General features: G+C 40.3%; 1 long non-coding RNA gene across 1 annotated transcript in view; it reads left to right on the top strand.

Moving 5' to 3' along the window:
• The window catches only part of LOC133252770 (uncharacterized), a 108,086-nt gene that overhangs the window by 29,570 nt on the left and 51,630 nt on the right, over positions 1-26,886 (top strand). Inside the window, exon 2 of the long non-coding RNA XR_009738081.1 lies at positions 2,236-2,316. This is a non-coding gene — a long non-coding RNA (uncharacterized LOC133252770). The remainder of the gene's footprint in view (positions 1-2,235; positions 2,317-26,886) is intronic.

Raw genomic sequence — 26,886 nt, forward strand, 5'->3', positions numbered from 1 at the left:
AGTTTAGGCCTATAAACTTTTACCTTGGGACATGCATGGCGAGAGTGGGGGCAGAGTGAGTCCTCTAAAGCATAGGGCTCAGAGCTAGGGCCTCATCCAGGTCAAGGGCAATGATGCCTTAAGCTAAGGTGTGCAAAAATTCCTCCGATATTTTTTAACTCAAATACAGCAGCAGAGTCTTATCCTGCACTTTTCTTCACACTACAGAGGTCCATGGAAGAGTGAGGCTGTTGGAAGTTGGATCAGAGTGTGAAGGAGAGGAAAGTACTGAGCTTAGTGGGGGAGTGAGTGAGGCTAAGACTGGCTGTGGACTTTTGCCAGGAGGGAATTAGGGAGCTGAGTTAGTGTGGGGCGCTGGACCAGGTCAAGTGATCTTGATGACTTATGGCTCTCATCCAAGGAGCCTACCTTATGGTAGACAGTTACACCGGGACTTTAAGGATTCAGATTTTTGGAACAGTCTAATGATAAGAGAATACCCATGTGTAAGCTATGCATAGAAGTCCAAAATATTGAAGGGGTTTTAAAAGCATTTCAAACTGTCCTTTGTGCTCAGAGATTAAATGAAGGAGAGGGTTTTGTACTGGATGTCCTGAACCATCCTCTGTCTTGACCTGATTCACTTTCCTTAGAAGTGCTTTCTGTGCATGGGTAATTGTTTACATCTGGTACTTTCTGAGTCACTGATGAGTGCACGTTTGCATCCTGAGATACACCTTTTAAACCAGTGTTCGGATTATTTACAAGTCATTTTCTGTGATTATATCATGCTGAGAATTTACATTCTTCCCCTGCTCATGACTGGCATCTGTGCTCTAGGAAAAGTTGGCGTCAGTTCTATCTTGTTGAATTGATGCTTGTTCTTTGGAGAGTACTCTCTTAGTGCCAGGAAATGTCTGGAACACTCTAGCCCACATGGGGATTTCAAACTCTGATGGATTCATGTTATAATCAATGTTTACCAGGCTAGATGTCTATGGAAAAAGAGAAGGGTTGGGGTTTGGATCTCCGGGGTTAACTGCCACTCAATCTTTTCCTAAAGTCAGAGACTCTATTTTGACTGCTGATAAACCCAGGTGCACAATGGTAGAGAATCTGCCTGCCGATGCAGGAGACACAGCATTCCTGAGTAGGAAAGATCCCCTGGAGGAGGAAATGGCAACCCACTCCAGTATCCTTGCCTGAAAAATTCCATGGACAGAGGAGTTTGGTGGGGTGCAGTCCATGGTGTCACAAAGAGCATGCACACACACATGCAACTCTCTCAATGACATTTTAAACTAAAATGTAAGTGCAAATTAAGTGAATCATCCTGAAGGTTGCAATAGCATGCAACATGGGTGGTTGGTTTTCTGAATTGACCTTGGGTAATCATCTGACTTCTGGGATGCACTGTGCAGTTAAATAAAACCTGAGCTTCTGCAACTCAAACAGGTCTCTATCTTTAACTAAGTTATTTTAGGATTCTTGGGTACTTCTGAGGTCCAGGTTGTCCACCAAGGGTCATCAGAATTAGTTCTTTCTTTTTTTTTTTTCATTTGGGGAAATTTACTATAGGGTAGGGCTGGAATAGGGATGGCAATGCAGAATATGTGTGTCCATGTGAATATGTACACACATGTGGACATACATATTTGCCATGTGGTTGCTCCTGGAATCAATCAGGGAAATCCAGGGTGAAGTTGAGGGAGGAACTATCTCTTCGGCTTCGAATATACTGGGAAATACAGAGTCTTTTTACATGAAAGAGAATGAGTTGCACAAGTCAACTCTCTGGTCATTCCCTGGGGAAATTAAAACTCCACAGAAGAATCAGAGCATATTCCATCTCTTAGTTCTCTACTTTTCCCCCTTATTTGGATATAAAAGGATAGAAAAGAGAAAATATTCTTATTTTTTTAATTTTGCAATTTACAGCTCTGAAATCATCAATATTATAATAAGCAGTCATCTATTTGTTGTGACTGAGAATGACAAGATTTTTCTGGTTGAAAATATCTCCCAGTTGGCAAGAAATGAAGCTGGGAGTTGGTACCATTTGCGTCACTTCATGAGGTTGTGAAGCAGAGTTCAGAAAGCTTTGTCAAAATCAGAAATGTCATTTGAGGAAAAGATACCCATTATAATATCATAAAAAAGATTATATGGGCTTCTCATAGTGGCACTAGGGGTAGTAGCTCAGAAGAACCCATCTGCCAGAGCAGAAGATATAAAAGATGTGTGTTCGATCCCTAGGTTGCGAAAATTCCTGACAGGACGACACGGCAGTCCACTCCAGTATTCTTGCCTGGAGAGTCCCATGAACAAAGGAGCCAGGTAGGCTATGGTCTATAGAGTTGTAAAGAGACAGTAAAGAATCTGCCTGCAATACAGGAGACCTGGGTTCGATCCCTGGGTCAGAATACCCTTTGGAGAAGGGAATGGCTACCTACTCAGTATTCTTGCTGGAGAGTTCCATGGAAAGAGGAGCCTGGTGGGCTGCTGTCCACTGGGTCACAGAGTCGGACGTGACTGAGCGACTACACTTCCACAGAAAGGAATGCGTTATTTTTCATCTTGAATGGAATGAAACATAGATGGCACAAGTCAATTTTATAAAGATTCCAAGGAGGAATTTGGGATGTGGAGAAGGAGGCAGGTCAGGGTGAGTATTTTTGGGGAAGTGCTGTGAGTTACCAGGGACTGGCCTGTGTGTGTTAGGAACCTGGAGGGAGCAAGACTGGAAGTGCTCTGAAGAAGACTGGGAAAGAATAGAACAGAAGTTTGGCTTTTTTACAGTTTTCCCCAGAGTAAAGCTTGACCATACTTCGCGTTTCTTATAAGAAGCTATTGTGCTTTCTGTATGCCAACGAGTCTATGGGGTCACACAGAGTCGGACACAACTAAAGTGACTTAGCAGCAGCAGCAGCATGAGGTGGATACCATTAATATTATCCTCATCATTCAGGTGAGGAAACTGAGAAAAGAGGGAGTTATTTTCCCAGGTGATACAAGTAGCTGTGACTGAAGTCTAGGTGCTGTGTCTCTGAGTCAGCAGTCTCACCACAACACATCCTACCTGCCATACATAACACAAAACTGTAATGTAAGTCAGGGTTCAGACAAAAGGATAGTTGTACTTTTCTTTGTCTTTAAGAGGATCTGATAATGATGATATATCTTGATGCTTTTGCAGACTGTCTGCTTCGATTCTTACTGTTATCGAATCACCATCTTCACATGCTAGGATGGCATTCTTCTCTAGTTCCTTCTTTGCTTACTTTCTGCCCTCATTCATTCTTGCGCAGAGCATGGCATGCTGCTGTCTTTTTAGTTTCTAATATTTGAAGGTGGACAGACTTGTGGACTATCTCGCAATGCTTGGGTTGACAAAAGTTGAGTATTTCTAGGTAAAATAAAGCAGAAATTATCAGTTAGTAAAGGTTTATTGAGCACTTACCACATGTTAGGCATTATGTTAAGTACATTACAAAAATTTGCTCATTTAATACTTAACCACAAACCTATTAGTAGCTACTGTTATTGCCTTTATTTTATAAATGAGAAAACCAAGGATTAAGGAAGTAAAAACAAAAGATGAAAAAACAGCAAAGACCAAACAAAACACCTAGAAAGTACAAAACCCAGATTTAAGTCAGCACTTAAAATGTCCACATGTATACCTGTGATGGATTCATTTTGATATTTGGCAAAACTAATAAAATTATGTAAAGTTTAAAAATAAAATAAAATAAAATAAAATGTCCGCATTAGAATTTCAGATTCACCTCCACTACTATAGGTGCAAAGAGTTAGCACGTAGAAATGACATAAACAGCAACTGGAGCAAAAGCGAGTAATTAATATAGGGTGTCTATTAGTTTTTTCAGTTCTTTTTCAAATTTTATGTCTTTTTTGTTTAGTTTATTAAACTTTTAAAAACGTAAAGTCTACATAAATAAAAAGGCACATATTTTAAAGTGTAGTACTCGCTGAATTTTTACCAGTTGAACACTCCAATGTAATCACAGAATGTGGCCAGGACCCAGAAGCCCCTTTTGCCCCCTTCCAAGCAACATCCCTCCAGTCTCCAGGAGTAACCACTATCTTGACTTAGAACAGCATCAATTTGCTTTCATCTGCTTTTGTTCTTTATATGAATGAACACATATAGTTTGTTTGTTTGTGTCAGGCTTCTTTCACTGAAATTGCATTTGTGAGATTCATCAATATTATTGCATGTAGTTAAGTGTATTTATTCTTATTTAATTACATTGTGGAAATATACCCTGATTTATTTACCCATTTTACTGTTAACAGGCATTGGTTAGTTTCCAGTTTGGGGTGCTTGTGAATAGCACTGTCTTAAATGTCCTAGTACATGTCTTTTGGTGATCATATGCTAGCTAATCTTATTAAACATTATGTACACTAAAGACCTGGAGTAACCTGGTTACCTGGAGAAACAGGCAAGCTTGGCCTTGGAGTACAAAATGAAGCAAGGCAAAGGCTAACAGAGTTTTGCCAAGAGTGCACCCTGCTCCTAACAAACACCCTCTCCCAACAACAGAAGAGAAGACTTCTCTTCTCCAGATGGTCAATACCGAAATCAGATTGAATATATTCTTTGTAGCTGAAGATGGAGAAGCTCTACACAGTCAGTAAAAACAAGACTGGGAACTGACTATGGCTCAGATCATGAACTCCTTATTGCAAAATTCAGACTTAAATTGAAGAGAGTAGGGAAAACCAGTAGACTATTCAGGTATGACCTAAATCAAATCCCTTATGATCATACAGTGGAAGTGACAAATAGATTCAAGGGATTAGATCTGATAGACAGAGTGCCTGAAGAGCTATTTAGGGAGGTTCATGACATTGGACAGGGGGCAGTGATCAAAACTATCCCCAAGAAAAAGAAATGCAAAAAGGCAAAATGGTTGTCTGTGGAGGTCTTACAATTAGTTGAGAAAAGAAAGGAAGCTAAAGACAAAGGAGAAAAGGAAAGATATACCCATCTGAAAGCAGAGTCCCAAAGAACAGCAAGGAGAGATAAGAAAGCCTTCCTCAGCGATCAATGCAAAGAAATAGAGGAAAACAATAGAATAGGGAAGACTAGAGATCTCTTCAAGAAAATTAGAGATACCAAGGGGATATTTCATGCAAAGATGGACACAATAAAAGGCAGATACGGTATGGACTTAACAAGAGCAAAAGATATTAAGAAGAGGCAGCAACAATACACAGAAGAACCATACAAAAAAGATCTTCATGACCCAGATAACCACGAAGGTGTGATCACTCACCTAGAGCCAGACATACTGGAATGTGAAGTCAAGTGGGCCTTAGGAAGCATCACTAAGAACAAAGCTAGTGGAGGTGATGGAATTCCAGTTGAGCTATTTCAAATCCTGAAAGATGATGCTGTGAAAGTGCTGCACTCAATATACCAGCAAATCTGGACAACTCAGCAGTGGCCACAGGACTGGAAAATGTCAGTTTTCATTCCAATCCCAAAGAAAGGCAATGTCAAAGAATGCTCAAACTACTGCACAATTGCACTCATCTCACACACTGGCAACCCACTCCGGTGTTCTTGCCTGGAGAATCCCAGGGACGGCGGAGCCTGGTGGGCTGATGTCTATGGGGTTGCACAGAGTCGGACACGACTGAAGCGACTTAGCAGCAGCAGCAGCACACACTAGCAAAGTAATGCTCAAAATTCTCCAAGCCAGGCTTCAACAGTATGTGAACCAAGAACTTCCAGATATTCAAGCTGGATTTAGAAAAGGCAGAGGAACCAGAGATCAAATTGCCAACATCAGTTGGATATCAAAAAAGCAAGAGAGTTCCAAAAAACATCTACTTCTGCTTTATTGACTATGGCAAAGCCTTTGACTGTGTGGATCACAGCAAACTGTGGAAAATTCTTCAAGAGATGGGGATACCATAGTACCTGACCTGCCTCCTGAGAAATCTGTATGCAGGTCAAGAAGCAACAGCTAGAACCGGACATAGAACAACAGACTTGTTCCAAATTGGGAAGGGAGTACATCAAGACTGTATATTGTCACTATGCTTATTTAACTTATGTGCATAGTACATCATGCAAAATGCCAGGCTGGATAAAGGACAAGCTTGAATCAAGATTGCTGGGAGAAATATCAATAACCTCAGATAAGCAGTTGACACCACTCTTATGGCAGAAAGCGAGGAGGCACTAAAGAACATTTTAATTAAAGTGAGAGAGGAGAGTGAAAAAGTTGGTTTAAAACTCAGCATTAGAAAAACAAAGATTGTGGCATCCAGTTCCATCACTTCATGGCAAAAAGATGGGGAAACAATGGAAATGGTGACAGACTTTATTTTTCTTAGGCTCCAAAATCACTGCAGATGGTGACTACAGCTATGAAATTGCTCCTTGGAAGTAAAGCTATGACAAACCTAGACAGCATATTAAAAAGCAGAGACATTATTTTGCCAACAAAGTTCCATATAGTCAAGGCTATCATTTTTCCAGTAGTCATGTATGGATGTCAGAGTTGGACTATAAAGAAGGTTGAGCGCTAAAGAATTGATCCTTTTGAAATGTGGTGTTGGAGAAGACTCTTGAGAGTCCCTTGGACTGCAAGGAGATCAAACCAGTCCATCCTAAAGGAAATTGATCCTGAATATTCATTGGAAGGACTGATGCTGAAGCTGAAGCTCCAATACTTTGGCCAGCTGATGCAAAAAACGGACTCATTGGAAAAGATCCTGATGCTGGGAAAGATTGAAGGCAGGAGGAGAAGGGGACGGCAGAGGATGAGATGGTTGGATGGCATCACCAACTTGATGGACATGGATTTGAGTAAACTCTGGGAGTTGGTGACAGACAGGGAGGCCTATCTTGCTACAGTCCACGGGGTCTCAAAGAGTTGGGCATGACTGAGCAACTGAATTGAACTGAAGATTTATTGAGATGCTATCAATATATAACATTTGTAAGTTTAAGATGTACAAGGTGAGGATTTGTTTTATGTATATATTGCAAAATGATGACCATGATAAGGTAGTTCACACATCCGTCTTTTTACATAATTACCATATTTTTGTGTGTGGGTGATGACATTTAAGATCTAGCCTCTTACAACTTTCAAGTATTATTTATGGTCACCATGTTGTATGTTACATTCCTAGAACTTATTCCTCTTATAGCTAGAAGTCTGTACCCTTTAATCAACATCTCTTACTTTCCCCACCCCTCAGGTCCTTAGCAACTACCATTTTATTCTGTTTCTTTGAGTTCACTTTTTTAGATTTCTCATGTAAGTGAGAACGTATAGTATTTGTCTTTTTCTACCTGAACTTATTTCACTTAGCATAATGCCCTCAAGCTTCATCCTGTTGTTGCAAGGAGCAGGATTTCCTTCTTTTCATGGCAGGATAAAATTCCATTGTCATTTTCTTTACCCAGTTACCACTTGGTGGACCCTGAGGTTGTTTCCATTTCTTTCCTGCTGTAAACCACCCTGCAGTGAACATCAGGGGGCAGCTATCTCTTTGAGATCGTGATTTTATTTCTTTGAATAAATACCAAGAAGTAGCATTGCTGGACTATATGGCAGTTCTATTTTTAATTTTTTGAGCAACTTCCGCACCGACTTCCATAATGGCTACACCAATTTACATTCCCACAACAGAACACAAAACTTTTCTTTTCTCCACAGCCTTACCAACACTTGCCTTTTGCTTCTTGATAACAGCCATTCTAACAGGTATGAGGTGATATCTCATTCTGGTTTTGATTTTCATTTCCCTGACCAGATCTTGTTTTCTCATGCTATTCGGGTTGCAGCTCAAATACCACCACCCAAAGAAGTTTTGTCTCACCACCCATCACACTTTCCCATCACACTATACCTGCCTGTTTTATATATTTTATGGATGCCAATTAATAGTGGAAATTATCTTGTTCATTTATTTGTTTACTTATTCATCATCAGGCTTCATTCTACTAAAATAAGGCTGCTGGAGAACAGAAATCTTGTTCATGTCATTTGCTGCTGATCTTTGGAGACCAAAATATTGCTGGCGCAGAGTAGGTGCTTGAAAAGTATTTGAAAATGCATGATTCAGAGAGTAAATAAATGGAGGAGTGGATACAATGTATAAACACTGGGGACTTCAAGGCCAACAGTTTCCTACAAGAATTCACAGTCTAGGTCACTAGTTCTAGAGAAATGTGCTAAGTGTTAATGGAGGCAGATGTAAAATGCTGGGGAAGAACAGAAATGGGGGACTGGAAGGCTTCAGAGAAAATATGATTACTAAGTAGATCCTCTTAGAGGATAATAGAGAATTGACCAGAAACAGAAGGGAGGAAGGACATTCTGGGTAGAAGTAACAGTATGTGAATAGCTTGTTCTTGGAAATCAAAACAGTGAGGGGAGTGCAACTCCAGGCACTCAGAAACCACTCATTCTGGTTTTCCGTGAAACAAATTTCAAAAACAACTAAGACAAAAAGAGGGGTGTCATTCCAAATCAGGGATCCTAGTACACAGACACGCGGTTCAAGAGGGTTTAGAAGAATCTTCCTAAACAATAACTATAAATCTAACAAGAAAGGACGAGCCTCTAAAAAGCTCACTTCTCCATGTTCTTGGAGCAGTGCAATGAGAGAGGTGAACCTTAAGAATTGTGTGAGGTCAGAAGAAGCTGTGGCTTGGAAAAATTCTAACAGCCCCAAAGGACTTTCAGACCCTCATTAGGAAAAAGAAATATAAACCAACAATGTAGAGCCCTTTCCTCAACTCATGGAAGTTAGCCTAATACAACAGTTGCCAGGAAAAAAGGCAAACCTTTCAGACTAGAAATATTATAAGCAGCAGCAAGTGCAGAGAATAAAGATCAAGCTGGATGAATGTTATTTTTACATAAAATTACGCTTCCAGACTAAAAACACATTTAATGAAATAATTGAAAAGTTTTGATAATGGAGATATTTATCAATTTCTCTGAAATGTGGAGAATGAGCAAAGAAAAAGAATCAGAATAAATAAATGCAAGTACAGAACACAAAGACTGTTGCTTATCCAGCAATGACCTATGTAAGATATTGTAGTTAATTCTGGTTTAAGAGGACACACAAATTACTTTCAGTCTCCAAAAAAGTACCCCTTTGGGTTATAGTCAGGGTATCTAAATCCAAACATTTCTTGGCTTGTCTTAGTTGTGAAGATTTGGATTTTTTTTTTTTTTTAATTTGTTTTTCCATTAAATTTCTCTAGACCTCAGATATTGCTCCAAAATGTGTCCTTTGGCTGAACTGTGCAATGCAGAAAATCTCTCAGAACTGCAATGCTTTGGTTTGGACATTGATCCCCTAATGAATATTAAGGAGTTATTGTAAAATATTGAGTTTTAAGGGTATATTTTCAACTTTATGGGACCTCTTATCGTTTAGATTGCAAAGATCTGCTCTTTCATTCCTAATTATTTAAAGGTAAATATATGTTCCGAATGTCTCTGGTACACGTTCATTTATGTCACATAACTGGATTTTTTGAGGTCTTTCAAGGGTAAAAGGGAGAAATGATTAAAGCATCCCTGGGGAAATATGAAGAACTCTTTGAGTCACAAAATTACCCCCAAGTAGAGCATGTTCAAAGGGACTTTTTGTCTGCATAGTGAATAAAATTATTTTTTTTCATGCAAACTACATACACTTTTGCAATTTAGAATTTAGCAACTCATGTAAACCACTGAACGTTAGGAAGTATTCCTGCCCAGTTTCTTAGAACTTTCACTCTTCCCTTTTCTTCTGAAGCCTGTTGTTATGAATATATATGTCAAAAGTGATTTATGTGCTTCAGGATAAGTCTTGGCCCACGTTATTCAAAATCTTCCTGTGCTGATTCAAGACCGCATCAAAAACAAATTTATGAGTTGACATGGTTGAGCTGTGAAAAACTGACCTTAATTAAGGTTTTAGATAGTTTTAAATTGCTTAACTGAGTTCCAAACCTCTTTCTGTTTAAATGGTTTTGAATTTTAATTTTACATTGCATGAAGACTATACATATAAAGGCATTTATCATTGGCACCTACTAAATTTAAAATTACAAGCTAGGAGGAAGCCTATCTTTTTTCACCCTCCAGATGATGAATAATCATTTAGCTATGCTAATTATATTCCAGATAATTGATATAATTTTTATGTCTCAAAGAAGAATTTTTCCAATCAGTATCCTTCTAAGTTGTACTTTCTAAACACATACATTCCAAAGCTGTAATAGCATGCACTTAAGAGGTGTTGAAAACAAAGTTTTTCTGTTCAGTCTAAAGACTACTAATAGTCTGTATGTATTGGAAAAATTTGTGAACATTCTTTCATGTTTTCCTGTCAACTTTACAGTGAGAAGGGAAGAGTTTTTGAGGGTATCTAAGAGGCTCAATAACATATTGAAACTACCTTAGAAATGCTATCAATACATATTGCAAAGTATGTTGAAATGTTCAAAGAAGTTAAAAATTATACGGGGGAAAATATAAAATAGGGAGGAACTATACTGAGGTTGATTAAAAGTCAATATAAATATAAGAGTTATGATATGAACAAATATATTTATAATCTCTATAATGGTTATCTAAAGTCAATCTCTTGATACAGGGCAGATTCTGGTTGTTACTCAAATGGAAAAGATTGTTTGCAATATAGATTTAGGGCAAAATAACACTTTTATCCCCTTCTCCCTCTCTCTCTTTCTTCCTCTCCTTTGAATATTTACCATTTGCTTTCACTGAGGTAAGTGCTGGTAATATTATAATTAGAAAGAGAGCCTCCTTGCTCTTGTGGAGACTGTCAATACAGATACAAAAGTTGGGGCATAGAGGGAGATGTCCCTGAATTCTGGGTTTTTGTAGATTTTCCAAGGACTCATGGCTGGTTTCTTCTCTTGGCTGTTTCTTTAAATGTTTGCTTGCTATTGGAGCTTCTCTATTAGTATAACTATACTATGCTCAAGACATTCAAGCATTAAAAAAAAAAATCATCCTAGATTTTCAACTCTCTTTCCTTTTTTCCTTTTTCTCCTTTACTTCTTTTTTAACAAGTGAAAAAGGTTAGACAGACAGAGCTTAAACAAACAGATGGGTTTGGTTTTCAATCTCCAAGTGAAAGAACAAAAGCCATCCTGAATTGAAAGCATCTCAGGGATGGAGCTTTGGCTGGAATCACTGGCCGTGGAGGGAAGATAAGGAGGAGATGGTATAAGGAGGACAGCTGTTGTTCTTTAGTCGCTCAGTCACATCTGAATCTTTTGTGACCCCATGGACTGTCGCCCACCAGACTTCTCTGTTCATGGGATTTCCCAGGCAAGAATACTGGAGTGGGTTGCCATTTTCTTCTCCTGGGGATCTTCCTGACCCAGGGATGAAATCTGTGTCTCCTGCATTGGCAGGTGGATTCTTTACCGTGGAGCCAGCAGGACAGCAAGAGGTCTTAAATGTTCACTTAGTTCTCACTCCACCATCATCAGGGTCTGTGTTGCTTCAGATCCTGGCAGCAACACTGGATTATTGGGAAAATAAGTCCATAGAGTCAACATTTACTAAAAGACCTGCACACAAAGAGAAAAGCGGGGGTTGACTGCCCTCTGGAAGCCAAGGACCATTATACTTTTGTTCTCTTTTTATATATGAATAAAATGCAAGATTCACCAGATCTTTCTGGGCATTGTTTCTGGATCCAAAGGTGAGGGAGATGCTTGTGCTCACAAATAAATGAACTTATACAAAGGATGAGATGGATGGATGGCATCACCAACTCAATGGATATGAGTTTAGCAAACTCCAGGAGATAGAGAATAACAGAGAAGCCTGGCATGCTGCTAACCATGGGGTTGCAAAGAGTCAGACATGACTGAGTGACTAAGCACATGCATACCACTTCAGAGGCCTCCTGGGCCTTAGAAAGCCAAGGAGGAAACATTCTGGAGTCCAGGCTTAAAAAAAAAAAAAAAAAGAAAGAGAAGGCTGTCTTGGTATGGATGCATACCTTCTTTTTAAAATTGCATTTAGCAAATAATTGCATCTTTTATAGATTGAGAGATTGAGGGTTTATAGCAATCCTGCACTGAGCAATTCTATTGACACCATTTTTTTCCATCAGTATTTTCTCACTTCATGTCTCTGAGTCACATTTTGGTAGTTCTTGCAATATTTCAAACTTATTCATTATTATTATATTTGTTATGGTGATCTGTGATCATTGATACTCCTATTGTAATTGTTTTGGGGAACCACAAACTGTGCCCATATATGACAGACATATAAATGATAAATGTATGTGTTCTGACTACTTGATCAACCAGCTGTTCCCCCATCTCTCCCCTTCTCTTTGGGTACAATAATATCAAAATCAGGCCAGTTAATAACCTTAAAATGGCCTCTCAGTGTTCAAGTGAAAGAAAGCATCATATATTCCTCACTTTAAATCAAAAGCTAGAAATGATTAAGCTCAGTGAAGAAGGCATATCAAAAGCTGAGACAAGCTGAAAGATAGACCTCTTGTGCCAACAGTTAACCAAGTTGTGAATGCAGAAGAAAAGCTCTTGAAGGAAATCAAAAGTTCTACTCCAGTGAACACACAAATTATAAGAAAGTGAAACAGCCTTATGGATGATATGGAGAAAGTTTTAGTGGTCTGGATAGAAGGTCAAACCAGCCATGACATTTCCTTAAGCTGAAGCTTAATCCAGAGCAAGGCCCTAACTCTCTTTATTCTATGAAGCCTGAGAGAGATCAGAAAGATGCAGAGGAAAAGTCTGAAGCTAGCAGAGGTAGGTTCATGAGGCTTAAATGAGAAACCATATAAGATCAAAGTTCAAGGAGAAGCAGCAAGTGCTGATATAGAAGCTGCAGCAAGTTATCTAGATGTAACTAAGATAATTAATGGAGGTGGCTACACTAAATGACAGATTTTCAAGGTAGGCAAAACAGCCTTATACTGGGAGAAGATGCTAGCTATCTATGACTTTCATATCTAGAGAGAAGTCAATGCCTGGCTTCAAAGGACAGGCTGACTCTTGTTGGGGCTAATGGTGCTGGTGACTTCAAGTTGAAGCAAATGCTCCTTTACCATCCCCAAATCCTAAGAATTATGCTCATTCTACTCTGTCTGTACTCTATAACTGGAACAACAAACTTGGATCACAGTATATCTCTTTATAACATCGTTTACTGACTATTTTAGGCCCACTGCTGAGAACTATGATTCAGAAAAATAGATTCTTTTCAAAATATGGCTGCTCATTGATAATGCACCCAGTCACCTAAGAGCTCTGATGGAGATGTATAATGAGATTAATGTTGTTTTCATGCCTGCTCATGCAACATCTATTCTGCAGCCCACAGGTCAAGGAGTCCTTTGGACTTTCAAGTCTTGTTACTTAAAAGATACATTTCTTAAGGCTAAAGCTGCCATATGCAGTGATTCCTCAGATGGATCTGGGAGAAGTAAATTGAAAACTTTCTGGAGAGGACTCACGGTGCTAGATGTCATTAAGAACATTTGTGATATATACAAAGAGGTCAAAATATAAAAATTAACAGGAATTTGGAAGAAGTTGATTCCAACCCTCATGGATGACTTTGAGGGATTCAAGAGCTCAGTGAAGGAAATAATTACAGATGGGGTGGAAATAGCAAGAGACCTAAAAAGATAAGTTGTGGAGCCTGAAGACGTGACTGAATTGCTTCAATCTCACGATAAAACATAAACAGATTAGGAGCTGCTGTGTATGTAGCTTATGCACCTTAAACACTCAAATAAAGTGTTTTTTGAGACGTATTTTACTCCCAGTACAGATGCTGCAACGATTGCTGAAATGACAAAAGGTTTGGAATATTACATAAATTTAGTTGGTAAATAGCGGCAGGGTTTGAGAGGATTGACTCCAATTCAAAAAGTCCTACTGTTGGTAAAATGCTGTCAAACAGCATTGTATGCTATGGAAAAATCAGTTGTGAAAAGAAAAGTCAATTTGTTACTGAAATAGTGCGGATTCTGGCTGCTCGCCGCTTAAAAGCCAATAAACAGGCTAGGTTGGTGGAAAGAAAAGTTGGCTTTATTTCAGATGACAGCAACTGGTGGGGAGAGGGTAGCAGACATCTATCCAACAGTTGATTCCTGTCCTCCCCACCTCCCCCCCACTGGCAACCTGTGGGGCAAGAGCTTTTATGGACGAAGTCAGGGAGAGGGCATATAGAAACAGCACAGTCATTTTCAGCCCTCACAGTCATCTTCAAATTGGTCAACAGTGGTCTGACCAGAGTCATCTCGGTTGTTTTAGGTACAGTTAATCTTCAATTCCAGGGCCCATGTGTTCCCATTTCCTTGCAGCCAATTCTCAGAATTGTGGTAGCTCATGGTCTGGGTACAGTCTGGTCATCATGTAGTTAACTTCTCCACCTGGGGTTTTAATATCTATAAGACAGCTCACAGGATGTGGCTCAGAATATTATCTACAGCCCTTGAGAGAAAACTAAACGTCCTTGACTGTGCTTAATGACTACATTGTTATTATTTCATCTTCTTTGACTGTCTCCCTTTGTCCATATTTCTCACCTCCCTGATTAAACTTCAGTTCAGTTCAGTCACTCAGTTGTGTCTGATTATTTGCGACCCCAAGGACTGTAGCATGCCAGGCCTCCCTGTCCATCACCAACTCCCAGAGTCCACCCAAATCCATGTCCATTGAGTCGGTGATGCCATCCAACCATCTCATCCTCTGTCTTCTTCCTGCCATCCCCATCCCCTTCTTCTCCTGCCCACAATCTTTCTCAGCATCAGGGTCTTTTCAAATGAGTCAGCTCTTTGCATCACGTGGTCAAAGTATTGGAGTTTCATCTTCAACGTCAGTTCTTCCAATGAACATCCAGGACTGATCTCTTATTCTTGGACTAAAGTTTTCCACAGACAAAAGGCAGGCAGAGGACATGGTGGGTGGGAGGGAGTAGGGGTGGGGTGTGGGCAAGAACCATAGGGTCCTGCTCTGTTTCAAACTGATGGAGCAAATTTCATTGTCTTATTTTAAGAAATTGTCACTGTCACCAAGACCCTCAGCAACCTCCACTCTGATGAGTCAGTGGCTATTAACACAAAGGCAAGATTCCCTGTGAGCAAAAAGATTATGACTCACTGAAGCCTCCGATGATGGTTAGCATTTTTCAGTAGTAAAGTATTTTTTGATTAAGGTATGTACATTTTTTTTAGACATAATGCAGTCATGAAATTAAAGGACACTTGCTCCTTGGAAGAAAAGTTATGACCAATATAGACAGCATATTAAAAAGCAGAGACATTACTTTGCCAACAGGTCCATCTAATCAAAGCTATGATTTTTCCAGTAGTCGTGTGTGGATGTGAGAGTTGGACTATAAAGAAAGCTGAGCCCCCCAAAATTGATATTTTTGAATTGTGGTGTTGGAGAAGACTCTTGCGAGTCCCTTGGACTGCAAGGAGATCCAACCAGTCTATTCTAAAGGAGAAGTCCTGATATTCATTGGAAGGACTGAGGCTGAAGCTGAAACTCCAATCCTTTGGCCACCTGATGCGAAGAGCTGACTCATTTGAAAAGACCCTGATGCTGGGAAAGATTGAAGGCTGGAGGAGAAGGGGATGACAGAGGATGAGATGGTTGGATGGCATCACTGACTCAATGGACATGAGTTTGGGTAAACTCCGGGAGTTGGTGATGGACAGGGAGGCCTGATGTGCTGCAGTCTATGGGGTTACAAAGAGTTGGACATGACTGAGTGACTGATCTGAAGCAACTTTTGAAGTTCAAAGTCTTAGCCAGTAATCAGGTACCTCTCACATTTTTTTGTACGGTATACAGAAATCTCTATGAAGATCTGGCTATGCCATGAGCTGATGACGTAAACATTAAAGACTTCAAATACTTGTTTATGTTTTGATCAAAACTGGACTAATTTCTCCTCTTATTCTATTGGTTTAGGAATTCCAATTAAACTTGATCATATACTATGTTCTAGCTATTACATGCCTGTACTTTACATGCTTAGAAATCATTATCAACTACATTCCAGCAATCTGAATATAATATTTTATTTCACGTTTTGCTTTTTCAAATTAAACTATAGCACCCATGGGGAGGAGAGTGAAAAAGCTGGCTGACATAAAACTCAGCATTCAGAAAACTAAGATCATGGCATCTGGTCCCATCACTTCTTGACAAATAGATGGGGAAACAATGGAAACAGTGAGAGACTTTTATTTTGGGGGGAGGTGGGGGTCTCCAAAATCACTGCAGATGGTGACTGCTGCCATGAAATTAAAAGACACTTACTCCTTGGAAGAAAAACTATGATCAACCTAGACAGCATATTAAAAAGCAAAGACATTACTTGGCCAACAAAGGTTTGTCTAGTCAAAGCTGCCTGCCATAACAGGAGATCTTGGTTCGATTCCTGGGTTGGGAAGATTCCCTGGAGAAGAAAATGGCAACCCACTCCAGTATTCTTGCCTGGAGCATCCCACGGACATGGGGACTGGAGTGCATCCATGGGGGTCACAAGAGCAGGACACAACAGCGATGAAACCACCACCATGCCTAACTTTAGTAGATTCTGGGAGTGGTTTAGTTGCTAAGTCGTGTCCAACTCTTGCGACCCCCATGAACGTAGGCTGCCAGGCTCCTCTGTTCATGGGATTTCCCAGGCAAGAACACTGGAGTAGGTTGCCATTTCCTTCTCCAGGGGATCGTCTCAATCCAGGAATTGAACCCGAGTCTCCTGCTTTGGAGGCGGACTCCTTCATTGCAGGTAGATTCTTTACCAACTGAGCTACAAGGGAAGTCCAATCTTAGTAGATTCTATTGAATACTAAACAGTTTTCCAAAGTGGTTGTTCTAATTTGCAATTCTACCAGCAATGTTTGAGCTTTCCACTTACACCATGTCCTTGCCAAAGCCTTACATTGTAGTCTTTTAAAATTTTAAATCTGTGGGTATGTAGGGTTGTCTCCTTTGGTTTTCATTTGTCTTCCCCTGATAAATAATGATACTGATTCTCTTTTTAACTTTTATTGCCCATTTAAAGTTGGGTTTTTCTGTCATTTTATTATAGATTGGGGGAATTACTTTTATATTCTGGACCCAAGTCTGTTGTGGGGATATATGTGTAATAAATCTCTCCTCCCAGTCTGTGTCTTACCTTTTCGGTCTTAATGATGGTCCCATAAATGGATGTTTTTAATTTTGATGAAGTCAGATGCATTTGTTTTCCATGGCTGCTGTAACAAATTGCCACAAACTTAGTGGCGAAAACCACATATTTCTTATCATATAGTCCTGTATATCAGAAGTCTGACAGGTCCCACTGGGCTAAACTCAAGGTATCAGCAGGGCAGTGTTCCATTCTGGGGACTCTAGGGACAATTCATTTCCCAGCTTTTTCCAGCTTCTAGGAATATAGCTTCTGCATTTCTTGATTTGTGTTCCCATCTTCCACCTTAAGCCCAGGAACACTGAAGCAACTTAATTCCATCTCAACCTTAATTCCCTTTTACAACGCAATCTAACATACACAGATTCTGGGGACTAGGATGTGGACATCTTTTGGGGGCTATTAGTCATATTTAATAGCATTTAATAATATTTAATAATGACACATCATGTTTAATAATATTTTATTTTTATGGTTAGAGCTTTTCCCCTTAAATCTCTGACTGTACCAATGATATAAAGATATATTCTATGTTTTCATCCAGAAGCTTGATTATCTTAGCTTTCAAGTTTTGGTCTATGGTTTCTGGTGGTGGTGGTTTAGTTGCTCAGTCATGTTTGACTCTGTGAGCCCATGGACTATAGCCTGCCAGACTCCTCTGTCCATGGTATTTCCCAGGCAAGAATACTGGAGTGGGTTACCATTTCCTTCTCCAGCGGATCTTCCCAACCCAGGGACTGAACCCAAGTCTCCTGCTTGACAGGTGGAGTCTTTATCACTGAGCCACCTGGGAAGACCTCTTTGGTCTATATCAAGTTTATTTTGTGTTTGGTATGAGATAAAGGGCTTTTCCCCCTCATGAATATTCAATTGACTCCAAACCATTTATTGAGAAGATTTTTTTTTTTTTCTTAACTGAATTGTACTGCTGTGTCATTGTTCACATCACTCCATGAACGTGGGTCTCTGTTTGGAATCTCTCTGTTACTTACTGTATTAGTTTTCTACTGTGGCCCTAACACAATATCACAAATAGGGTGGCTTGAGACAAAAGAAATGTCTTCCCTCTCATTTGTGGAGGCCAGATGTCTGAAATCAGACGTTGGCAAGATCAAGATCCTCTGAAGTCTCTAGGGGAGAATCCTTCCTTGCTTCTTCCAGCTTCTGCTGGCTCCATATATTTCTTGGCATAGAGCTATGTGACTCTAATCTCTGCTTTCTCCCCCAGGTGCCTGAGTCTCAAATTTTCCTCTGCTTTTCTCTTATTAGAATGCCTGTCATTGGATTTAGGGCCCACCTTAATTAGGTGGCTCAGACGATAAAGCGTCTGCCTACAATGCGGGAAACCCGGGTTTGATCCCTGGTCGGGAAGATCCCCTGGAGAAGGAAATGGCAACCCACTCCAGTGTTCTTGCCTGGAGAATCCCATGGATGGAGAAGCCTGGTGGGCTACAGTCCATGGGGTTGCAAAGAGTTGGACACGACTGAGTGATTTCACTTTAATTTAACTATATCTATGACCTAATCAGATCTATTTTTCCAAATGAGATCATTTTCACAGGTTCTGGAAGTTAGAACATAGACATATCCTTTCAGGGCCACCATTCAACCCACTGCATTTTTGTTTCATTGGTCTATTTATCGATTCTCAGGCTACTACCCAGTGTGAGCATGATCATTCACACAGTCCTCTCTGACTCTGTGACCCCATGGACTGTAGCCTGCCAGGCTCCTCTGTCCATGGTATTGTTCAGGCAAGAATACTGAAGTGGGTTGCCATTTGCTCTTCCAGGGGATCTTCCTGACTCAGGGATCGAACCCACATCTCCTGCATTGACAGGTGGATTTTTTAACAATCCAGTTCAGTCGCTCAGTTGTGTCCGACTCTTTGCGACCCCATGAATTGCAGCACGCCGGGCCCCCCTGTCCATCACCAACTCCCCTAGTGTTAATTACTATAGCTTGATAGTAAGTCATGAAATTGAATTACATAAAATTTTAACCTTCATGCTTCTTCATTATTATCTTGGTTATGTTAGGTCCTTTAAATATGTGTCTTAGAATTATCTATTTCCACAATAAAACCTACTGGGATTTCAATCGGCATTATACTGAATCTACAAGTCAATTTGTGGTTAATTAAGATTTTAATAATGCTGAGTCTTCTATTGTGGTATATCTGGCCATTTATTTAGGTCTTTAAAAAAAACCTTTCATCAATATATTTTCATTTTCATTTTAGACATCTTGTTTAACTTTTGTTAGATTTATTCCTGCTGCTGCTGCTGCTGCTAAGTCACTTCAGTCGTGTCCTACTCTGTGTGACCCCATAGATGCCAGCCCACCAGGCTTCCCCGTCCCTGGGATTCTCAAGGCAAGAACACTGGAGTGGGTTGCCATTTCCTTCTCCAATGCATGAAAGTGAAAAGTGAAAGTGAAGTCGCTCAGTCGTGTCCAACTCTTAGCGACCCCATGGACTGCAGCCTACCAGGCTCCTCTGTCCATGGGATTTTCCAGGCAACAGTACTGGAGTGGGGTGCCATCGCCTTCTCTGAGATTTATTCCTAGATATTATTTCTGATGCTATTATAGATTTTTAAAAAATTACATTTTCTAATTGTTGCTAATGTATAGAAAAATAACTTATATTTCTATATTATTTTTGTATCTAGATTTTTTGCTAAAGTTACTTAATAATCCTAAATTGTAGTATAGATTCTTTTGAATTTCATGTATATACTACTATGTCACCTGCAAATAATGACAGTTTGGTTTCTTTCATTCCAATCTTTATACCTTTTCTTTTACTACACTTTTTTAGAATTTCTATGCAATGTTGAATGAAACATAATGGTAGCTGTAGGTAATTTGTAGATACAGTTTTATCAGATTTTCAGATTAAAGGACTTCTATATATCTGATTAAGGAATTTCCCTTTTATTCTTTTTTTTTGGTGTCAGTTTTCATCATGACAAAGTGTTTCTTTAAATCAAATACCCTTTCACTATCCTTTTATGTAATCATTTCCCCCCTTTATTCTGTTAATGTGTAAAATGATATTGATTGGTGTTTAAATGTTAAAATAACCTTGTATTCCTGGGATAAACCTCACTTTCACTTCTTTATATAGTATTTGATTCTCTTTCAGTTCAGTTCAATTGCTCAGTAGTGTCCAACTCCTTGTGACCCCATGGACTGCAGCACGCCAGGCCTCCCTGTCCATCACCAACTCCTGGAGTCCATCCAAACCCATGTCCATTGAGTCGATCATGCCATCCAGCCATCTCATCTTCTGTCATCCCCTTCTTCTCCTGCCCCCAATCCCCCCCAGCATCAGGGTCTTTTCAAATGTGTCGGCTCTTCACATCAGGTAGCCAAAGTATTGGAGTTTCAGCTTCAGCATTAGTCCTTCTAATGAATAATCAGGACTGATTTCCTTTAGGATGGACTGGTTGGATTTCCTTGCTGTCCAAGGGACTCTTAAGAGTCTTCTCCAACACCATGGTTCAAAAGCATCAATTCTTTGGTGCTCAGCTTTCTTTACAGTCCAACTCTCATATCCATATATGACCACTGGAAAAACCATAGTTTTGACTAGATGGACCTTTGTTGGCAAAATAATGTCTCTGCTTTTTAATACGCTGTCTCAGTCAGTTCAGTTTAGTCATGTCTGACTGCAACCCCATGAATCACAAAACACCAAGCCTCCCTGTCCATCACCAACTCCCAGAGTTCACCCAAATCCATGTCCATTGAGTCGGTGATGCCATTCAACCATCTCATCCTAGTCATCCCCTTCTCCTCGTGCCCTCAGTCTTTTCCAGCATCAGGGTCTTTTCAAATGAGTCAGCTCTTCGCATCAGGTGGCCAAAGTATTGGAGTTTCAGCTTCAACATCAGTTCTTCCAATGAACACCCAGGATTGATCTCCTTTAGGATGGACTGGTTGGATCTCATTGCAGTCCAAGGGACTCTCAAGAGTCTTCTCCAACACCACAGTTCAAAAGCATCAATTCTGCAGCGCTCAGCTTTCTTCACAGTCAAACTCTCACATCCATACATGACCACTGGAAAAACCATAGCCTTGACTAGACGGACCTTTTTTGGCAAAGTAATGTCTCTGCTTTTCAATATGCTGCCTAGGTTGGTCATAACTTTCCTTCCAAGGAGTAAGGGTCTTTTAATTTCACGGCTGCAGTCACCGTCTTCAGTGATTTGGGAGCCCCAAGAAATAAAGTCTGACACTGTTTCCACTGTTTCCCCATCTATTTCCCATGAAGTGATGGGACCAGATGCTATGGTCTTAATTTTCTTAATGTTGAGCTTTAAGCCAACATTTTCACTCTCCTCTTTTACTTTCATCAAGAGGCTCTTTGGTTCTTCTTCACTTTCTGCCATAAGGGTGGTGTCATCTGTATATCTGATGTTATTGATATTTCTCCTGGCAATCTTGATTCCAGCTTGTGCTTCTTCCAGTCCCGCATTTCTCATGATGTACTCTGCATATAAGTTAAATAAGCAGGGTGACAATATACAGCCTTGATGTTCTCCTTTACCTATTTGGAACCAGTCTGTTGTTCCATGTCCAGTCCTAATTGTTGCTTCTTGACCTCCTGACAGATTTCTCAAGAGGCAGGTCAGATGATCTGGTATTCCCATCGTTTGAAGAATTTTCCACAGTATGTTGTGATCCACCCTGTCAAAGGCTTTGTCATAGTCAATAAAGCAGAAGTAGCAGAAGTAGATGTTTTTTCTGGAACTCTCTTGCTTTTTCGGTGATCCAGTGGATGTTGGCAATTTGATCTCTGGTTCCTTTGCCTTTTCTAAATCTGGCTTGAATATCTGGAAGTTCATGGTTCACATACTGTTGAAGCCTGGCTTGGAGAATTTTGAAGATTGCTTTGCTAGTGTGTGAGATGAGTGCAATTGTGCAGCAGTTTGAGCAGTCTCTGTCATTGCCTTTCTTTGGGATTGGAATGAAAACTGACCTTTTCCAGTCCTCTGGCCACTGCCATTTTCCAGATTTGCTGGCATATTGAGTGGAGCACTTTCACAGCATCATTTTTTAGGATTGAAAGAGCTCAACTGGAATTCCATCACCTCCACTAGCTTTGTTTGTAGTGATGCTTCCTAAGGCCCATTTGCCTTCTCATTCCAGGATGTCTGGCTCTAGGTGAGTGATCACACCATAGTGATTATCTGGGTCCTGAAGATCTGTTTTGTATAGCTCTTCTGTGTATTCTTGCCACCTCTTCTTAATATCTTCTACTTCTGTTAGGGCCATACCATGTCTGTCCTTTATTGAGCCCATCTTTGCATGAAATATTCCCTTGGTATCTTGACCCAACTTCCTTGATGGGTCAGATGGTAAAGCATCTGCCTACAATGTTGGAGAGCCGGGTTCAATCCCTGGGTCAGGAAGATCTCCTGGAGAAGGGAATGGCAACCCACTCCAGTATTCTTGGAGAAGGCAATGGCACCCCACTCCAGCACTCCTGCCTGGAAAATCCCATGGACAGAGAACCCTGGTGCGCTGCAGTCCATGGGGTCGATAAGAGTCGGACACGACTGAGCGACTTCACTTTGCATGAAATATTCCCTTAGTATCTCTAATTTTCTTGAAAAGATCTGTAGTGTTTCCCATTCTATTGTTTTCCTCTATTTCTTTGCATTGGTTCTCTTTGATAATATTTCATTAATGATTTTTGTATCTCCATTCATGAGAGATATTGGCCTATACTTATCTTTTTTTGGATGCAATTTTATTTTGCCAACTTTGTTAAATAGAATGGGAAACATTCTTTCTTTCCTTAATATCTGAGGAAATTTGTGTGAATTCTTCCTGAAATGTTGGTAATAATTCCTCTGGGCCCAGAGTAGTCTTTGTGAGAAGGTTTTAAATTACAGATTAAGTCTAATCAAGTTCAATTTATATAAAGTATATCTATGGTCACACAGCATATATATTTACATTTTAATACTGTTTCCTTAAACTTTTAATACATCTTGACATATTCCAAATCTCGCATTTATGTTTGGACTGTTTCTGTCAGGTATCTGAATGGCCTGTGTGTGCGTGCTCAGTCTCTTCAGTTGTGTCGGACTCCTTGCAACCCCATGGTCTGCAGCCCACCAGGCTCCTCTGTTCATTGGCTTCTCCAGGCAAGAATACTGGAGTGGGTTGCCATGCCCTCCTCCAGGGGATCTTCCCAATCCAGGGATTGAACCCATGTCTCTTATGTCTCCTGCATTGGCAGGCAGGTTCTTTACCTTGTGAGTTGCTCAGTCATTTCTGACTCTTTGGAATCCCATGGACTGCAGCCTGTCAGGCTCCTCTGTCCATGGAATTCTCCAGGCAAGAATACTGGAGGGGGTTGCCATTTCCTTCTCCAAAGAGCCAAAGTAAGTCTGCTAAGAAAAAGAAATATTTTCTCAACATGTGTGAGTAGATTAGTTAAAGAAACCAATACTCTTGTATGCCTACTGGGTGTCAGGAATTTTGCTAGTTAGTGGTACTACCAGCTGCTAAAAATAGAGTGAAGCCCACAGAGACTTAAACAAATCAATTATAGGACATTGTCATACACAGGCATATCAAGGAGACATTTATTAACCCTGCACAGCTGGGAGGACGCCACAGAGGAGCTAATGTTTGGGCTGGACATTGAAGGACTAATAAGATTTCACCAGCCACAGAAGAAAGGAAGGACTAGGCAGATGATGGGTTATATGCAAAGGCACAGCTGTGGGAAAAAGTCAGATGTAAAAAGGAGGGATGAGCTTGTAGTCAGAGGGGACTAGAGTGTGGGGAGGACAGTGGTAAGAATTGTTGCTCTAAAGAAATTTCAGAACCTTGGGGAGGGATCATTCTTTGCCATAATAATAAGTTGGATTCTCTTCTTTTAGGCAGGTTACAGCCACCAAAGGATTTTAAGCAATGAACTGACCTAATTAGAGCTGTCCAATGCCAGTTATTCTGGCAGTGGGGTGGAAGATATATTTGAGAAGGGAGAGACTGGAGGAAGATAAAAACAGATGGTGTACAACTAAACACAATGAAAATTTCTTTGTACAAATATCAAGGAATAGTTTGTTTCTCTAAAGTTATATGAGAACTGAGAATTCAGTACTCGAGTTCTTTTTACAGTGGAATACACAAACATTTTTGTTTGTATAACTTCTATGGAGTTGATTCATTTTTATAGCAGGCTTGGAAAGATATCACTGTTTAAATGATAACAGCCAGTGCTCAGTCAGAGAAGCAGAACCATGATGAGCGCTACGAGATCAGGGGTCTACTAAAGGAGCTCTTATTTAGTCGATAAGTCATGTCTGACTCTTTGGGACCCAGTGGACTGTAACCCGCCAGGCTCCCCTGTTTGTGGGATTTCCCAAGCATGAATACTGGAGTGGGTAGCCATTTCCTTCTGCAGGGGGTCTTCCCAAACCCCAGGATCAAACCCACAACTCCTGCACTGCAGGGGGATTCTTTACCGCTGAGTCATCAGAGAAGCCCATCAAAGGAACTAGATCTTATTAGTTGTGGGAAAAGCTAAGTAAGTGAAGAGAAGGGGAAAATGGATGATGAGGGTCACAGGCAGTAGCTAGCGTCCCTGAAATTCTGGTGCCTGTGGACAAATAAGAATGTGTCGGGGTTGGGGCTGCTGAAAAGGTGTGTCCAGCCACTGTGTCACCTGGAAGAAGCTTCACAGATGTCTTTCTGCTCAGGAAAGCTTTCCTCTGGGTAGCTACCACTTGAATGAGTCTCAGCGGAACGTCAGTGGCCCTGGGGTTACTATTGATCAGCAGGGTCAGAGATTGGGGAGAAGACATGTAATGTGGACCAGATGAGAGTGAGGCCAAGTTGAGGTTTCCTGGGCAACCCTGCCTCTGACTGCAAAATGACTTTCGAAGAACGACTTTTATCATTTTTCACTCTGCTCCAGAATCGCTCAGATGTTCCCGTTTTGGTCAACTCTAACCTTGAACAAGACATGAAAGACAGTTTGGGGAAATGTAGTTTCTAACCCTAACCATGTTAATCATAGAGCAAGTATTACATATGACACTTAAATATGTGATATAATAAGATATATGACATGGGATGTATGATATACCAAGCCTTAGGTAACACTTGTTACATGAAAATATATGTCAAGTGTTTAGTCTGAGACTTGATACATAGCAAGTGCTCAATGAATGCCATGATTATCCCAGAATCTCATCTCTATTTAAAAATTTTTTAAAAAATATTTATTTATTTATTGGCTGCCCTGGGTCTTTGTTGCTATGCGGGCTCTCTCTCGTTGCAGTGGGTGGCGGTTACTCTAACTGTGGTGTGCGGGTTTCTCGTTATAGTGGTTTCTTTCGTGGAGCACAGGCTCTAGGTCATGTGGGCTCAGTAGTTGAGGTTCTGGGCTTAATTGCTCTATGGCATGTGGGATCTTCCCAGACCAGGGATTGAACCTATGTCCCCTACATTGGTAGGGGGATTCTTAACCACTGGACCAGCAGGGAAGTCTTCATACTTAAAGTGTCCTGCACAAAGCAGCAGCAAACATGTCGTGGTGCCAGTGGTTGTGTTGGATTCGTCAAAAGTATAAAATTGAAAAAGATGAAAGGATAAGAAAGCTGTGGTACATATACACAAAGGAATATCACTCAGCCATTAAAAAGAATGCATTTGAATCAGTTCTAATGAGGTGGATGAAACTGGAGCCTATTATACAGAGTGAAGTAAGCCAGAAAGAAAAACACCAATACAGTATACTAACGCATATATATGGAATTTAGAAAGATGGTAACAATAACCCTGTGTATGAGACAGCAAAAGAGACATGGATGTATAGAACAGTCTTTTGGACTCTTTGGGAGAGGGAGAGGGTGGGATGATTTGGGAGAATGGCATTGAAACATGTATAATATCATATAAGAAACGAATCGCCAGTCCAGGTTCGATGCAGGATACAGGAAGCTTGGGGCTGGTGCACTGGGACGACCCAGAGGGATGGTATGGGGAGGGAGGTGGGAGTGGGGTTCAGAATTGGGAACATGTGTACACCCGTGGTGGATTCACGTTGACATATGGCAAAACCAATACAATATTGTAAAGTAATTAGCCTCTAATTAAAATAAATAAATTTAATTAAAAAAATAAAATTGAAAAATAGTCCAGCCGGAGCAGGTCCTCTTTGTTGCCCATTGCAGCATTCTTATCTTTTCTTTATTACCAACAAAATGCAGATTTGTGTTCTGCACTGAACCCCTGAGGTCTGTTTGTGACGAAAGTCACAATGAGAAAAAAGTCCTTGTTCCTGGTGGGGTTTCCCGGACAGCCTCTAAAAAGGTGGGCAGAATCAGGCTCTTTGATTTTCCACTTTTTTTCTTCTGCCTGGAACCCAGACATAGAGTGGTTCTTCCTGTGACCATGAGAAGTCACACACATGCTCAGGCTGAGCATAATGACAGAATAAACTTAAGTAAGTGTGGGGCGGCCCCTGCAGACCTGCTTTTCTAAGACTTCTCACATGGTGGTGTTGCTTCTGCTATTTTGTGGACCTACTTTTAATTATTTATTTTTTTTGAAAGTCAAGTTCGTTGGAATATAATTACAGGTAATAAACTATGTCTACTTCAAGTTAACAATTAGATGAGTTTTGACAGTTGTATATACTCAT

This window comes from Bos javanicus, chromosome 1, assembly GCF_032452875.1.
Source record: "Bos javanicus breed banteng chromosome 1, ARS-OSU_banteng_1.0, whole genome shotgun sequence".
In the NCBI taxonomy this organism is placed as follows: domain Eukaryota; kingdom Metazoa; phylum Chordata; class Mammalia; order Artiodactyla; family Bovidae; genus Bos; species Bos javanicus.